The following is a 19,267-nucleotide window of genomic DNA, read 5'->3' on the forward strand; positions in this document are numbered from 1 at the left end:
TCTGGGTTCTGGGGTCAAAGACCTTGTTCTGTTGGCAATTTCAAAGTGATGTGCACACTTCAAGCGCATCCAGCATAATACTTCAAACGTTTAAGCACCTGTCATCCACGTTCCATTGTGCTTTCAGATCTACTCGGTACAATATGTGTGCTCTAAGTTAATTGAATCTCTCCCAACCACAACCTTTTCTTCCACTCAAAGGTGAACCATGCATGCCATGGAAGGAGTGGAAAGACTATTTCTGCAATTACATAGAAACGTGTGAAGATGAGGCTTTCACTCCTGTAAAGAAAAAGAAAGTTTTATTGTATTGCCTTGGTACAGGTGGGTTAAAAACGTACAACCAGATTGACAAGAAAGTAAGGGAGGGTGATGATGTTTTTCAGCATGCTTTGGATGACTTAGATGCTTCACCCATTGTTTGTGTTGTGGTTGACCACTACAAGTTTTCATGGAGAAAACAAGGTGAAAGTGAGAGCATCGATGAATATGTTTCCGCTTTAAGTACTTTAGCTTTAACTTGCAGATTTGGACGATTACAAGAAGAGTTCATACGTGACCAAATCATAATGCACGCCAGTAACCCCAACATCCAGGACAAACTATGGGTAAACGGTGAGTCACCATTGAAAGAAGTGGTCGCATTAGTTAAAAAAGCAGAACTTACAAGCAGGTGTGCTAAGGCTGTCCTAGATGAGCCCAACGTTGTGAAAGTTGTCAACACATCCAATGCAAGCAAAACCAGATCCAAGGAAGGCACTCGCCAAAATTCAAGTGAGAGTGACAAGAAAAATGAGTCTCACAAGAAAAAACACAACGATGAGAAAACACACACCAAGAATTACAATGAAGACATGGAACGAAAATGTTATCGCTGTGGGTCTTCGTCTCACCTTGGTCTAATATGACCCGGTGATAGGTCATAAGGTCAGAAGTTCTTGCGAAGACAGGTTCCCAGTTTCAGTCACAATGATGACAGGTCCCGCAGAAACGTCAGGCATACCGCGGTGGTGGCTGTTGATGGAGTCCGCTCGTCGCCACTTGTAATAACGAGGCGGAGGTGAATATATGGGTTCTGGAAGTTTTATTCCACAACAGCCCCCTTACACATCTGTGCAGTTCAGAGGAAGGAAGAGACAAAATAGTTGAAACTGTTAGGGGTGGCAGAGGATGGGGGAATTAGAATGTGGAACGCTGGGGACCAATGAGGAGGTAGAGATAACAGAGGGTGCTCTCACGCAGGAGAGCAATAGAACACTTGTTGTCACACGCCAGGGGCTAGCACGTGAACATAACAGTAAATACAACATACACAGTTTTAACATGTTAAAATATTTATGTGCCTCATTAAAAACTAACAATAGAAAAGGCCGACTATATTAAAACATTGACGTTTTAAGATTCTTCAATGCCCGCACTAATTCTCATGCCTCGGCTAAGCCGTGGATCTACAACATGATGAATTTAAATTTCTGCTTGAAAACTATTCTTCTGGTCTTTCTGAAGTACACTGTTGAACTTTCAAAAGTTTGTACAAATCTGTTATGCTTAAAGTTAGAACGCTGAAACTTTCCAGACATGCTCCAACAAGAGGAGGCTCAAATTTCCTAAAATGAAAATGATTACTAATGCCAAGGGCCAGATTATGAGTTTCAGTGGTGCGGGAGCAGGTGGGCCGCCACCGCCATGCTCCTGATCCAGCACGAAACCAATAAATCGATCAAGGATTAATACTCAATATCTTCACACTACTTTGGCCCATACACATTCTCCAAAATCCTTGATGCGCTGGGGTCAAGTTTATGTATCTTTCTCCAACCTTTCTTACTGCTAAAACTTATATTTAAATATCCTGTATTTTATCTATATTTAACGTATGCAATCGACTTTTCATCTACTTGGTAGATGAACCAACTAGCTGAAGAGTTGATGGTAATGGAAATTCTAAGACCATTAATAATCAAAAATTTGACAAAAAGAACCACAGACTCTTGATACATTTCAGTAATTTTATCTAGTAATAAAGTCATGAGAGAGTAACAAACTAATCATATCAATAATGGAAACAACACCTCAAATATTTGTTGTAAAGAGTGGATAGATGAAGAGACATTGGATGCAAAAAAATAAAATATATTGACATTAACGATCAATTTCGGAGGGATAGAGGAAGAGACAAAAGCAAAGAAGAAAATATAACTGACTGACTAACTGCGAGAAATATATTTCTGCAATGTTAAATACAAACCCAATGGATCTGTAAAGTGGAATCCACCACCCAGGCCTAGGCAGTAGTGAGGTACCCCTGAACTAAGAGTCAAGGATCAAAGATTCTGGAAATCAGGACAGGGACAGGATAGGAACAGCAAGGCCTCTCAGCAAACCGGCGAACAGCGTCGCCCCCCTCTCTCGGACACCTCAACCTACGCGATCTCTCGCCCAACGGCATCACCTTAAACCACACCCCCAAAGCACCTATTCTTATACTTTAACATTACATGTCCATCCACCAATCGTTGCAATCTTCACATTTTCTAAGTAAGTGATTGGTTGGTTTCTAGGGGTGGGATGTCACCCCATCATGAAATCACTCTTCTTTCAACTATGCCATTGTTCAAAATAATTTTCCCATCCTCTCTCTCATGAGTACACATATTACAAAATTGTTATACAATTTATTAAATTCAGCGACTACTGGTGCTGTTTCTCATGGTGACACTGGCTTGGCTGGCAGTCAACATCTTTGTCCTTCACTAGGTCAGGCTCTTTCAGCTTAGCACAGCATTTCAGTTACGTGGTCACAAGGTTCTTACTCGCACACAAATCCACCCTCCCTCTAGTTTGGTCAAGTTATGAACATGGATGACTCTTTTACCACTAAAAGAACAGGAAATAGACATTTATTAGTGAAACGATGATACAATTCGCACTGTTTACCACCAAATGTAGCACTAATTCAATATTAACGTGTCAGCTTAGCATAGCTTAGGCAGAAAACAGCCTTATTTGTGAGTTAAAGCAACACACACCATGCATTTCACGAATTACACATGTGGCCTTGCCATGCAAAACCTTTTAATCCATTCTAAACACAAGATTATTACATTTACGGTAATTTTCACATTAATTCTGATTAGTTCATGCATATTTGCAAAGTAAGCTTACCACGTGTAGTGTAAATGTGCACATTAGTCGTTTAGACACTACTTACTGTTAGTACGTATTATGGGGGTGTTCAATCAAGCAGGATTCTTTTTGCGAAATCCTGCTCCATCAATCCCCCTTCTGATGGCTTTTAGGAGCCATCATAAATACTCACCATACCGAGTGCCACCTTTATTTAAATCTAAAATTCACTTTCTCTTTCTTCTTTTATGGCACCCTCGTCTAACTTTTTCATCATATCATAGTGTTCTTCATTTATTTCTTCAAGTTCTGTTTCTTCTCTCTTTCTTTTTATTCCCTTTCTTTTGTTCTCTTTATCTCGTTTACCCTTTCACTCTCTTATGCATGTACAACACTTATACACTGTTAATATTACTAGAACTATTATTGCTACTGAAAATATTGGCATTATAAACTTCCCTAATAGAGTACTTCCAAATGTAGAAAACCATTTACTTAGCGCAGAGATACTCTTACCAAGCTCTCCCACACACTATCAAACCTCCAGTTGGGTTAAATCATTATGTAATTTTGTAATGTTTCTTATATATCCTTTTATCCCTTTACTTTTATCCGGGATATAAGTACAGCAGTGTTGAACTCTCAACATGCCACGGACTCCACCCTCTTTTGCTAAAAGAATGTCAAGGGCAAGTCGATTTTGTAAAACCATTGATCTGATTGCCACCATTTCGGTATCAATCATCAAGAAACCACCAGCAGTATCTGTTGATAAACGGTCAACCACTGTGGATAATTTTTGAATTTGTGCAAATTCAGAACAACTCCAACTGAGGGTATCAGTGCACCAAAAATATCACCTACTATGTCTGAAAAACTTGCTTTTTTACTATGTATTAGTGCTAAATCTATGTCAGTGTATTGAAACTCTAACTTACCTGTCATGTAAAATAGGCTGCTGAGGACACTACATGAAACACCATATGTTAATGAAAGGTGGTGATAGATTACACCTTCCGAGACAGACGAAGGTAATTGCATGCAAACGTAACAATAACTCACATTGATGGTGTTAGTGTACTCATATAACAACTTAGTAAATACATTTAATGAAAAATCACTAATAGATTTGTCATGATGGAGAATGCTTCCATCCAATTGTTCTATGTTAATATTCGTATTTGTTTTAGAAACGTCTTTCATACCTTCAATTGACACTTCATTAGTATTATTTTCATTGTTATTTACATTGAGGATTGGTATGACAACAATCAACAATCAACAACATCCATATAAGTGTTAATTGGAAAATACTACATAAGCAAGCTTTAACCCTTTCACCGCGGCGGGAATTCCGCCGCGGTGCTGGGGGGTGCGGGGGGGCAGCGCGGTGGCGCTGTGCTCATGACGGAGCCGCTCCGTCATGAGGCACGGTTGAGCTGTGCTCATGACAGAACAGGTTCCGTCATGACTCCGCCCATTTGCGTTGTCCCCCCGCACAGGCGGGGAAACAGCGCCGCGTAGGCGGAGCGGCCGCCAACGGCCGTAACATGACGGAACCGTTCCGTCATGAGCACACGGCAACCGTGGCTCATGACGGAGCGGCTCCGTCATGAGCAGGGAAGGGGTTAATACATCTACGTTTAAGACTAGATTTTGGTTGTCCAGTCACCTCTGCGTCTGCCATTTTAAATGTACTACAAAAATTTGAAAGTCTGAAAATTTCCTAGTCTATAATCTAAAATTTTAAGTCTATAAGGACTCTATTCTATACAAAAATACAAAATGTTTCTAAATACATTTTTTTATGTGTAATCCTTCACTTCGAGGCTTTCTTCTTTAACCCCTTTCTTTTATTTTCAATCTTTTGTGTCTATTTTGAGTCTAATATTCAACTCCAATGGACAAATGATACCTTAATTCTTTACAGTTTACAGTTCCTTTTAAGATGGTCTCAGTGTGTGCTCATCTTCTTTTTCAGAATCACTACTGTTGTTCTCTTCACTTAGACCAAGATTTTCAAATTCCTCCAAGATAGCATAGGTCCTTTCAGGAGCTTTGTACTTTCTACATGGAATTCTTATTCTTTTTGATTTTCTTGTTGCCTTTCTTGTTGTTTTTACTGATTCTGTTTGGCTTGAAATTTCGTTACTTTGCTCTGGTCTTCTCCTGAATCTTCTCCTCACTATTCTATCCTTTAGTCTTCTTGCACCACTTGACCAATTGTTTTCCTTTCTAGGTCTCTTTTTCTGTACTACCCTTTCACCTTCTGTGTCTTAATCACAGTTCCTTTTATTTTGTCTTCTTTCTATCTATCTGTCCCTCACCATTCTTTGGTATTTCTGTTTCAGATGACTCAACACTTGTTTCTGATTCACCAGTTAGTTCACCTTCTTCTGGTTCGTCTGCAATTTCCCTTTCTTCTGATTCTACTATCTGTTTCTCCTCTTTCTGTCTCGATAGCTGCTTCACTTCCCCCTGGCTTATTGGTGACCTCAAATGACACACAATTGATGGACGGAATGCAGAACAAATCAAAACATTCACCCCCAGTCAAGAGATCTGAGTTAAATCCATCATTCTTTTGCTCACCATCCCACCCCAGTTTAGACCTACCCATATGCAAATTAGTCTTGACCCTGTGCCTCATGGGAACAGTCCAGCCCGAACTGCCAAGCCAGGTTCTCACTGGACCGGAAACAAGCATCCTGGGACCGGTTTCGGGGTTTCACCCCTTTTCAGCCAGGATAGCTTGATTCCAGTGGCACAGTGAGCCCAGGACCCACGTCTGGGCATACCTGGCACACTTAGGGCGAGAAAGCAAAAGACACACAATTGATCGACGGAATGCAGAACAAATCAAAACATTCGCCCCCAGTGAAGAGATCGGGGTTAAATCCATCATTCTTTTGCTCACCATGCCACCCCAATTTAGACCTGGCCATATGCAAATTAGTCTTGACCCTGTGCCTCATGGGAACAGTCCAGCCCGAACTGCCAAGCCAGGTCCTCACTGGACCGGAAACAAGCATCCTAGGACCGGTTTCTGGGGCATGGTGAGCGCAAAAAAATGATGGATTTAGGCCCAGATCTCTGTACTGGGGTGAATGTATGACATTGTTCTGTATTCTGTCCATCAACTGTTGTTTTTGCATTTGTCACCCCGAGTGGGACGGGTATGCCCAGACGTGGGTCCCATGCTCTCCATGCCACTGGAATCAAGCTATCCTGGCTGAAGAGGGGTGAAACCCGAAAACCGGTCCTAGGATGCTTGTTTCTAGTCCAGGGAGGACCTGGCTTGTCAGTTTGCACTGGACTGTTCCCATGAGGCACAGGGTCAAGGCTGATTTACATATGGCTGGGTTCAAACTGGAATGGCATGGTGAGCAAACAAACGATGTATTTAGGCCCAGATCTCTGTACTGGGGTGAATGTATGACATTGTTCTGCATTCTGTCCATCAACAGTTGTTTTTGCATTTATTGGTGACCTCACCTTCTTCTGACTCAACAGCAGTCTCTTCAGTCCCAGTATCTGGTGCCCACTCTACTTGACTTGTGCTTGGCTGTTCGTCATCCAAACGGTCGTCAGAATCTATCACTCCAGATTCTTCAGCTTCGCACATTTCAGCTACTGGGTTTTTATTTTGATTTGCCAGTTGCTGTTTTTCAGGTTTTTCAGTTGGATTTGGGACTCTGCGATTATGGCTGGCATGTATCCAGTTTGGCAAGCTAAAATACTTCACTGCTGTGGTCGTCACCAATATAGTCTGGTAAGGGCCGCTTCAACGGGGTTCTAGGCACGTTTTCCTTATGTGCTTCTTGACTAGGACCCACTCACCAGGATTCAGATCATGTGCTTGGTCTCACTGTGACAAGAACATATTTCAACCCATTACATGGTGGCAACTCGAGGAAATCAACTTGAAGACGTGTGAAAGGACCTCCTGCTTTCCCAATTGCACCCCAACGTACAACTGTCTTCCTTCCTGGATTTTGTGTTTGGCATATGGCACAAATTTGACATAAACTTTCTGCGATGACCCTGAATTTTGGATTGTACCATGTCTGCCGTAAGAGTCTAATCATAGCATCTCTTCCAATATGTGTCATTCCATGGTACATCCTGGCCATGTGGGAAAGTAAAGAATCTGGTAGTACTGGTCTTCCATCTAGATAAATCCATACCTTTTCCTCTGCATTTTTCAAACAACCCATTCTCCTCCACTCTTCTTTTTCTCTATCACTGACCTCTTCCTGCGTTTGTCTTACCTCATCTCAAGTCTCAAATGTGGTTATAAACATAAGGTGGCATTCGGTATTTAGTCTTTCAATTGATCTGTTTATGGCCAATGTTTTCTGTGTACAGTAACACGCTAATTGATCCGCGTATCTGTTGCCTTTTATCACATTGTCGTCTCCTGATTGATGTGCAGCACATTTTACAACTGCAATCTGTTTTGGTAACTGCAAAGCTTCCAATAATTCCTTTACAGTTTTTCCATTGCGAATTAGTGAACCGGAGGGAGTCAAAAATCCTCTCCGCATCCATAAATGACCGAAGTCATGTACGACACCGAAACCGTACTGACTATCAGTGTAAATTGTTACTTTTAGACCTTTTGCCAATCTGCATGCTCTTGCCAGAGCAATTAATTCTGCGACCTGAGCGGAGTTTACTTTCAGGCAGGATGCTGCTACTGCTCCAGATAAGGTACAGACAGGATAACCAGCACACTATTGACCCTTTTCATTCCTCAAGCATGATCCATCCACAAACAATTCACAATCTGGTTTATCCAGAGGCTCATCCTCAATGTCAGGACGAAGCTTAGTACAGAGTTCTGTTACATCCAGACAGTCATGTTCTGCTTCCTCTATTACTTCCTCAAAACTTAAATTTGGTAATAAAGTAGCAGGGTTTACAGTAGTACCCCTCACTGCAGTCACATTTTCAGCATTGAGAATCACTCTTTCATATTTAGTCAGCCGACTAGAAGTGATATGTTGAGTCCAAGTGCGAGTTAAAAGTATCTCAACAGAATGTGGCACGTACACCTTTACTGGATATCCCATCACAATTGCTTCACTTTGTTCCAAGCTTACACAAGTGGCGGCCACTGCTTTTAAGCAGCCAGGCAATGCTGCAGCCACTAAGTCCAAAGTAGCAGAAAAGTATGCCACTGGACGTCATGCCATTCCATGTTTCTGAGTTAAGACTGCAAGTGCACATCCATCTCTCTCACAACAGTACAATGCAAACTCTTTAGAATAATCTGGCATTCCCAAAGCAGGTGCTTGACAAAGACTGTTCAGCAATTTCGAGAAAGATTCCATACTTTCTTCATTCAAAACAATTGGATCTTTCACATCCTTTCAAGTCAACCTCTGTAGAGGTTTTGCAATCAATGAGAAACCACATATCCACTGTCTACAGTTTCCAACAATTCCCAAAAACATTTGCACTTCCTTTTGATTTCTGCGTGGATTCAGTCTCTTGATGACACTGATTCTTTCAGGAGTCACCTTTCTGACCCCTTTCTCAATTCTGTGACCTAAGTACTGAACTTCCTGTCTACAGTATTGCAATTTAGATGGTGCCACTTTATGTCCTCCTTCTGCTAAATAGTTCAATAGTTCAGTAAAGCTATTGTGTCTGCTACACATGCTACTCGTGTCTTTGATGCCACCAGTAGGTCATCAATGTACTGAACCAAAACCGAATTTCTAGGCATAACCAAAGTCTCCAAAGATTTTTTCAAAATCTGATTAAAGATCGAAGGACTCTCAGTGTACCCTTGAGGAACTCGGCACCATGCCAAGACACGGTTGCCGAACCGGAAAGCAAACAAATATTGACTTTCTGGGTGCAAAGGAATGGAGAAAAATTCCTGACACAAATCAATAACGGTGTACCATTTTGCATCACAAGGAATTCGGTAAAGGATTACTGCTGGATTTGGCACTACTGGACAACATGGCACTACAATTTTATTCACCTTTCTCAAATCCTGCACTATTCTATATTTTCCGTTGGGCTTTCTAATTCCAATAATAGGTGAGTTAAAGGGACAGCCCATTATTTCTTTTAGAATTCCTTGTGCAATCATTTGGTCGATCACTGGTGTGACCCCAGCAACCATATCTGGACTCATTTTGTACTGTGGGGTATTTGGATATGTAGCACCATCTTTGACTGTAATCTGAATGGGATCTACATTTTGCATCAACCCAATTTCTTTTCCTGTGAAATCCAACACTTCGGATCTCACTGTACTTTTTCATTCTTCAGGCAAATCCTCCTCAGTCAATAGTGAATATAATTAATTTACTTCGCTCTCTCGTTGGGCCATTATCATTTTATACTCAACATCCTCATCAGGAGTCATAAATGCAACACCATCCGGTGTACAATAAATAGTGCAATTCATTTTTCACAACAAATCTCTGGCCAAAAGATTAACAGGACTGGAATCACATACTACAAACCGATGCATGTCTTTTAAATTCCCAATATGAACTTCTAACGGGGCTGTGAAAGGAGTTCTAATATGTTTATTTGCAACACCTACAACCTGGATAGTTTCTCTCGAGAGGGGTAGGTTTGGGATTTCTGCTGCTCTCACAGTAGAACGGGTATTACCAGTGTCCAAAAAGAAGGTGATATCTTTACCTTCTACCTTTCCATCAATAAATGAACCTGACTGATCTACCACTAAAGATGCGCCAAGTGCGCACTCTTCCTCCCCCTCAGGCGCCGTCATTGAGATTAATCCAAATCACTCTCACTGCACCGCACCAAATACTGTGAAACTAGTGGATTCTTACCAAACTGCTCTTCTCCGTGGAATCCAGAACTTTCACTGTACATCTGAATATGAGCATTCAAATTACGAAGTATAGGAGGCTGTGGTACTTGTAACTGTGGAGTAACTACCTGCTGCTGCTATTGATTTCCCACCACCTCATTCTGCCTCTGTGGATTTAAATTTTGATTTACTCCATTACCCTTTTGACCAGAGCTACACTCATTCTTCCAATGGCCAATCTTTCTGCACGCATGACAAGGAAACTTCTTTTTAGCTTCTTCCTTACTCATTTAAAATTTTCCTTTTTCTCCACTGTTTACCTGACCAACCAGATTCTGACCATGTTGCACATTGCTATTTTCTTGTTGCTGTTCTGCCATCTTCACTTGAGCTTACATCATTTTCTCCTTTAACTTTTTAAGCCTTCAATCAATGTCATCACTACAGTACTTTGCATACCTCAGAATTTCATTTATTGATTTGCTCATCCAACAGAGCATATGCTGCTGAATCATTGCACTAATCTCAGGTTTCAATCCATACACACATCGATATACAAAATGTCCCATATCTTTGTCTCCGTTATTCTCAAACCCACTATATTGCTTAAACACCTGTAGTAAACTCTCATAATATGCGTGCACTGATTCTTTGGGTTCCTGGGTCGTCTATCAATCTTAACCCAATCTGTTTCCTTAGGGGAAATTTTTTCTTTCAAGAAAGTAATGACCTAATGATACTTTTTCCTCACTTCTTCAGATGGTGCACCTGTTTTTGCATCCCTGGGATATTCATCTTTTGGCCAGTCAATAGTAATTTTATACTTTCCACAAATCAACCGGAACTACTATTTAAAAAAGACCATCTAAATCTTTCAACAACACCTTTGAAACCTTTCTGAATCTGTCCACTTGTTTATACCATTCAACAGGTTTCTCTCGTAATCTAGGCAAACCATTGGTGAATGACAGTATATCCTGTCCAGTCCAAGGTACATGTACATATCCACCACCTGGAACCTCTCTCATAGGACATGCTCTTTCTACTTGCTTGTTTTCCTTTAGCAGAAAAATGGAAGTTTCCTGACCAGCTGTGTCTTCTTTCTTTTTCATCCATTTACTCCTCCAACGCTCTAGAGTTCCCAATCTCTTCAAAATATTCATTAATTCTTTTATCTGTATCCTTTTTCCTGCCACATTCAAACTCTTTAAATCCTTGTCACTAAAAGCCATTCTATACGTTTTCTGCAACACTTTTGATTTTTAAATATCTACACCAAACTCGCTAGCTACTTCAGATAGTTTCTCATGGAAATTCTTCACTCTCCAAGTAATACTTTTACACAAAAACAGAAGCTCTTCATCACTATTAGTCCCTAGTCTATCTGGACTTATTGTTCCAATTATCATTTCTTCTAAATCTACTTTCAATTGACTCACATTTATTCTCTTAGGCTGGGCTTTTGGCCTTGTCATTTCTTTTATCCAAATATTTAATTCCTCTGGAGAGGGACCTGTCGAACTTCCTGCTACTGGAGTGGGATTTGGCCCTATTTTTCTCAGGTCTAATTGGATACTTCTCCTCGGGGTCTCGGTCAATAAATCACCGACCAGTAGGTCTAACAGTGTGGTATTTTGGCCATCTTGTCTATTATCATTTGTTACTGAAACTATTTCACTCCTTACACTACTTCACGGGACTGTCAAGGTTGGTACTTTTTGTAATGTCGAATTTTCTCCAAACAGTGGAACCACTGGACCAATGGTCACTAGTACCGTCAAAGCTTCTGCATTCAAGTTCAATTGATTTAATTTCTGCACTTGTTCCAATCAAGCTTTATTCAGCAAACTTACTTCATTTTCTCTTATTATTCCAGCTATTTCAGTGACTTGAGGAGTTAATGGAGTTACATTTACTATTTGCGGGGCACTTAGAGTCACCTCCCCTGAATTTTCTTCATATGGTGAAGGCCTTTTCATCATAATGTCTTCTAATAATTCATCATCAGATTCATCCAAACCTTCTCTGGACGTTTCTATATTTTTTTTCTTTTTCTTGCACTTTGCACCCGTTTGACTCCCTTCTGTTAAAACTGGGTATAGACCCTCTGTCAGTACCGCTCTTCTCCATCTTTTCATTCGATCTTCTCGCCTCTCAAATGGATATCTTGGGAAAAACCCTCTATATTTTCTACCACCTCTATCCTTCTCTCGCTCAAAGGCTTCTTTTTCCCATTCTACCAATGCTTCATACTGTGTAAGTCTTGGATTTGGCTCCAAGGAGTTCATCCTATCTCTCAAATTTTGTAAAATCCTTACATTAAACGTACCAAACTCAGGGAAAGCTAACATTCCATCATCCTTCGTATATTTTCTCCACTCCTCTAACTAAACACACTTATGGTACCCTCGCTCCATCATCATATAGGAGGCAGGCGTTTTTGGGGGAGGAATCGGAAATCCCTCTCTCGTCACAACTGGTTTGTCTTTCTTAAATAAACTCCTTATTACCTTTAGCAAACCCATTTTCAAACTCTTTTACTAGTATTTCACAAAACGAACCAACAAAAACTTCTTCGTAATTCTCCTTTCCCTATTTGCTAATTTCTGTCCTATACCAGCGTGACTAACACCAATTCACTAATTACAGCTCAGTACGTCACCACTGTCTTAACCAATATCAACGTGACTCACACCAACCAACCAATCCGGTCTTTGTTCATACCCGCTATCGGGCCAATGCCAGCGTGACACTTTGTGACGTCAGTCTCTACTCCTTCTACTGACCCTCCCTTTACAATCTGCTCTTGATACACGCCCGCTGCTTGGTCCAATTCCAGCGCGGCACTTTTTTGACGTCAGTATTACTCCTTCAACTGACCCCTCCTTTACAAGGAAAGAATTTACGACAATTTTCTGAGTTTTTTTCTTAATCAAAATTCTGTTAGCAACAACATAAAAGACAATGCTACCTTGTCTGCTCCTCTAAATAAAGAGATAGTTTTCACTCTTTCCAAGAAAACCTCACTCTGCAAGCAATAATAATGACCAGCGTTATCTCACTTCTCTAACAAGCTCCGGGGAGATCGGTTACTCCTCTAGGGATAAAACTGAGGTTTCACAAGAGGACTTTTTGGCATAAAAAGGGTGTCCTGTTACTCCTCTCGGAAATATTGCCAGAGTTTCAAAAGTGGACCCTTCGCTATTTCAGGCACTCTACTTACTAACAAAATTTCCATAGATATAACACTGACAGCCGTACGTAGATTTTCAGTATTATTACAACAGACAAAGTACTTCTGCAGTGTGATTTCTTTACCACACTCTTCTTCTGCCTACTTCAGGCAAATTCCTTCCCGGGATTCCTCAGGCAACTCTTTACCTGTACTTCTAGACAACATAGAACAAGATTCTAATTCTTCATGTTAAAACATATAATCAATATTCAAATAACCATTACCAAACCAATCAGTAATTAAACCGTCCTCTGCTGCCAAGAAACTGATCCAGCGTGAAACCAATAAATTGATCAAGGATTAATACTCAAAATCTTCATACTACTTTGGCCCATACACATTCACCCAAATCCCTGATGCTCTGGGGTCAAGTTTATGTATCTTTCTACAACCTTTCTAACTGCTAAAACTTATATTTAAACATCCTGTATTTTATCTATATTTAACATATGTAATCGACTTTTCATCTACTTGGTCAATGAACCAACTAGTTGAAGAGTTGATGGTAATGGGAATTCTAAGAACCTTAACAATCAATAATTTGACAAAAAGAACCACCGACTCTTGGTAAATTTCAGTAATTTTATCTAGTAATAATAAATGCTCAAAGCATACGTTATAAACACAAACACAGGAAACCTCATGAGAGAGTAACAAACAAATCATATAAATTACGGAAACAACATCTCAAATATACGTTGCAAAGAGTGGATAGATGAAGAGACATTAGATGCAAAAAAATGAAATATATTGACATTAACCATCAATTTCGGAGGGCTAGAGGAAGAGAGAAAAGCCCAGAAGAAAATATAACTGCGACAAATATATTTCTGCACTGTTAAATACAAACCCAATGGATCGGTAAAGGGGAAACCACCACCCAGTCCTAGGCAGTAGTGAGGGACCCCTGAACTAAGAGTCAAGGATCAAAGATTCTGGAAATCAGGACAGGGACAGGACAGGAACAGCAAGGCCTCTCAGCAAACTGACGAACAGCGTTGCACCCCTCTCTGGGACACCTCAACCTACGCGATCTCTTTCCCGACCGCATCACCTTAAACCACACCTCAAAGCACCTATTCTTATACTTTAACATTACATGTCCATCCACCAATCGTTGCAATCTTCACATTTTCTAAGTAAGTGATTGGTTGGTTTCTAGGATGTCACCCCATCATGAAATCACTCTTCTTTCAACTATACAATCGTTCAGAATAATTTTCCCAGCCTCTCTCTAATGAGTGCACTTGTTACAAAATTGTTATACAATTTATTAAATTCAGCAACTACTGGTTCTGTTTCTCACGGTGACACTGGCTTGGCTGGCAGTCAACATCTTTGTCCTTCACCAGGTCAGGCTCTTTCAGCTTAGCACAGCATTTCAGTTACGTGGTCACATGGTTCTTGCTCGCACACAAATCCACCCTCCCTCTAGTTTGGTCAAGTTATGAACATGGAGGACTCTTTTACCATTAAAAGAACAGGAAATAGACATTTATTAGTGAAGCGATAATACAATTCACACTGTTTACCACCCAATTTAGCACTAATTCAATATTAACGCGTCAGCCTAGCATAGCGTAAGCAGAAAACAGCAGTCTTTGTGAGTTTAAAGCATCACACACCAGGCATTTTACGAAATACACATGCGGCCTTGCCATGCAAAACCCTTTAATCCAGTGGTTCCCAAACTTTTGACTCCTGAGGACCCCCATTGACTCACTACTGGAAGCCGGGGACCCCAAGCAATTTGTATGATTTAAACGTCATACATTAAAAGAGTAATTCGAAAAAATTAAACACACATGTACACACAAAACAAATACTCAAAATAGTAATGATTTTAGTATTTTATATTGAAAGAGTTAGCAAAAAACGGAAAAATGTAATGGGAAGGTTGGTGCTGCATCTCCGTGATTAACTTTCCTGACAGGGCCAGAGTGGAAACCCAAAGCAGCCCTGGCAAATGTTTCAGACCAGTCCCCATACAGTGCACACCAAGTGCAGTGAGTAAGCCTGACCACTATAAAGGGGGCTTTGGGAGGCTCTACCCCCAAGAAAATTTAGGATACAATGGTGCATTCTAATACACACTTATCATTATATATTGAATTGTATTAACTTTTAAAGAATAGTAAATGATGACCTTATTATGCACCAGGATACAACAATCTTTGTTGGGGTTCTTCAATGATTCCCTTATTATCACTCTTCAACAGTGCCTTTCATTTTTCCATGGCATATCTGTCACATGCATTTCATTTGTTTTATAGCATCTCCCATACCATTTTAGGATGTCAGAGCACTTTACATCACACACATATAAAGACAATGAATCATACGTGTAAATCAGTATAGAGAAAATGTTACATAAGGCAAAGGGGACTACAAGGTGTAGGATTCATATGTCATTCATACTGGTAGGCATTTTTAAAGAGTGCTTGTTCTGGAAAACCACCAACTCAGGATTCAGAACATAACACAGTGGTTAGCATTGACTTGAACAAAAAAAAATGTATTTTCACCCAAATAAACCCCTTTAGCAGCATCAGGATAATTAAAGACTGGGAAAAAACATAAGTTACTAACTTGTACCATGCAGTGTGTAAGCAGTTCTTTGATGACAGTTTATAGGCCACTGTGCTAGATTATAATTGTCTCTTATGAGCTGTAGAGTAACAATAGAATCTCTGTGACAAAAGCAGTAACCCAGTGACCTATGCACATAAAATACTGTTTTTTAAAATGTATGGTACGCGTTCTTTGCAGCAGGCATATTAACCCTCTGTGCTACATTAGATAAGTCAAACCTGCCACTGGACAAAACTCTAATCTCTCTTCAGCAGGTACATTAATCACTGGTGTTATCTTGACACTTTTATTGTTGCTCAAAAACGGCTAATTCTACAAGGAACTTTACAGTGCTTTTAAAACTGCTGCCTGCGGATCCCCTGGGAATGTTTCACGGACCCCTGGGGGTCCAGGGACCCCAGTTTGGGAAACACTGCTTTAATCCATTTTAAACACAAGATTATTACATTTACCGTTATTTTCATATTATTTCTGATTAGTTTGTGCATATTTGCAAAGTAAGCTTCCCACGTGTAGTGTAAATGTACATATTAGTCGTTTAGACACTACTTACTTTTAGTACGTATTATAGGGGTGTTCAATCAAGCAGGATTCTTTTTGTAAAATCCTGCTCCATCCCTCCCGCATCACCGCCGCCATATTACCACTGTAAAGTTGCCTGTAGAGCAGGCGGCTTGGCGGTCCCGAAGCGGTGTCTCTTTCAAAGGTGGCAGTGCTTTTGGAAAAAGGCACTGCAATGGGAACGCCACACAAGGTTTCTGCACGGCATGGACTTGAAAGTCCATGCCGTGCAGGAACTGGTGTGCACCCAGGGGGACACATGTTATGTCGGTGTTCCCAGGGTTGTCCGACCGCCCAACTCGTAATGGAGCAGTTGGACCGCCGGTGCGGCATTGGCTGGACTGAAACTGCCGCACCCCCAAGAGTCTGACAGTTCTCGGACCGCCAGACTCATAATCAGGGACTCAATGTATGCATATATGTTACACATATGTGTCTTCAAATATATATAGCAGCAGGCTATATTTCCCATTTTACAAGCCTCTTATGAAAATCTGTGACACTAATGCTGAATTGAAGATTGCATTAATGAATCATTTACTTATTTCCAATAAAATGTAATCATAATTGCATTGCTATAGCTCTTACTACCCATGATGAGGTGTCGAATCACTTTACGGAGAGTAGCACGCTACTCCGAAACCGAAAAAGGATTAGTGGTGAATTAATATAGGGAAATATGAAATGAAATTGAGCGGTGGACATGTGAGTGTTATTTGGACTGAAAAGGATAGTGGAGGGATAGAAGAGGGAGGGGTTTGTATTTATATAGAGCTTGGTACCCCTGACAAGGCATCAAACCGCTTTTCGAGGAGTAGCATGCTGCTCTGAAAACCAAACAGTGGTGAATTAGTATAGGGAAATATTAAATTAATTTGAGCAGTGGACATGTGAGTCTGTTAGTTGTATTCAAAAGGATAGTGGAGGGATAGAAAAGGGAAGGGTCTAGAAAGAGTTTAGTTGGAGATCACAGCAGCAGGAGCAGGTTTGGGATGAGCAACTTGACTTCGTTCTTTAGGCCTACACTTTCTCATGAAGTCTGTGAGAAGGTATTTTGTTTTAGTTCTTGTTCTTTCTCATGCGAGATGAAGAGACTTGATACATGTAATCAGTCAGTCAGAAAACTTTATACTCATAGCTTTTGGTACATAAAAGCTTACATCACAATTAATAAGCAGAACCATTTGTCGTAAAATGATCAGATTAAAATTATTATCACACATTTCCTGTTCCATAGATCTGTAGTTCTTTCCCGCGCTTCACGGCTGGCCAGAGGAAGGTGGCCAATACATTGCACACCAGAGGGGTCTCCAGCTGTTGAAAGTGTGTCAGTGTATATTGAGTAACGTTAGCACTATGCAGATATGGTACTATTGATCCTTTCCTTTGTTGGGAGTAAAACAAACAAACAAAAAGTATGTGCTGAACTGACTGAGCGGATACTCCATCACAAAGGCATGCTGTCCAGTTTTTGTGCAAGTAGATATTTGCCGGGAATTCCAGCATGAGTGGTAAGATAATTAAGCGGAACCTAGCCAAGCTGAAACAATGTTGCAGATTATGCACAAAAGCCAGACAGGGTTGCATGCCCAGTTTTGCTGAGGGCGATGTATTATATAGGCCAGTAGTGGCCCGTGGAGGGAGTTCCATGGGGCGGTGAGGCGGGATGGGGGGTAGTAAACACTGGAATATGGACGAACGGAGGTAAGTAAACAATTAAATAAATAAAACGAATTTTGTTGTGTGCGCTGCATCGCATTATGCGATGCAGCGCACGCAACAAAATTTGTTTTATTTATTTAATTGTTTACTTACCTCCGTTCATCCATATTCTGGTGTTTACTACCCCCCCACCCTGCCCTGCCTCACTGCCCCATGGAATTCCCTCCACGGGCCGCTACTGATATAGGCTAACGCTGCTTTTATTTTGAATTTCCTCCCATCTAGTGGGCTCTACATCTGTCAAGAAGATCTGCTTCAGCTTGGCCTTGGAAAACATAATACACATTGTGGTGGAGTCAAATAGTTCTCGCAGGCCCAATCTTGCCAGTGTGGAACCCATATACCTCAACCAGGGGATCTTTTTAGCAAGATCTAACTTAAGACAACCCCATAGCACGGCTTGATTTAGTGGAACCATTTTCTCCTCCAAATGGAGTGCAAAAATAACAATGTGGCCAGGCAAATTACATCACCTATATATGGAAGACTGAGCTCGCTGTGACAGACATATTTTGAGCAACTCTGGGACAGTGAGAGCAAACATTTGGCAAAAGCATCCTCCACTCGTAGTGGATCTATGTTTGCCGTGTGCAACACTGCCGCCCGGTATGCGGCTATGGCTCTTGCCGTGTAGATTTGTAAAATTTCTAGAGCAGGCTTACTCCCCAGTTTCTTTGAGAAGTTAGAAAGGGCTCCAATGCTTCTCTCAAGATGAGAGGCTCTACTTAAGACCATGTCTTTCCATGACAATTTTCCATCAAAAAGTATCCCAAGGTATAAAATGTGTCTACAACCTCTACTCTAAAGTGAGCTAGTTTAAAAACTGTTTTTTTCCAAAGGCGGCCCTGTGATTATACTTGATACATAATGTATTACATTTATTGATACTCCTATGAGAACCGGACATTTGCAAAGAGCACACAAAGAAGATCTAGAAATGAATGGCTTTTGTGTTTAAAGCATCTGCTGAAGACGGACAGTCATTGCCCATGCTTGGCATGGTAAAATAACTACATGTTGCCACATTTGCACCTCATGAGAGGAAGAGTACTCGTGGATGTTGGACGATGGTGGTGTGACTATGGGTGTTACATCGGGACTGATTAACTATAATATCGAAATGCACCCAGGAGAAGGGTGCTCTTTCTCTCTGACCAGCTTGCTCCCTGGCCTCACTTTCCTTTTCTGATTTTGAGCTGGTTGACTTGATGGCTGGCTCGCTT

This window comes from Triturus cristatus, chromosome 8 (assembly GCF_964204655.1).
Source record: "Triturus cristatus chromosome 8, aTriCri1.1, whole genome shotgun sequence".
Classification (NCBI taxonomy): domain Eukaryota; kingdom Metazoa; phylum Chordata; class Amphibia; order Caudata; family Salamandridae; genus Triturus; species Triturus cristatus.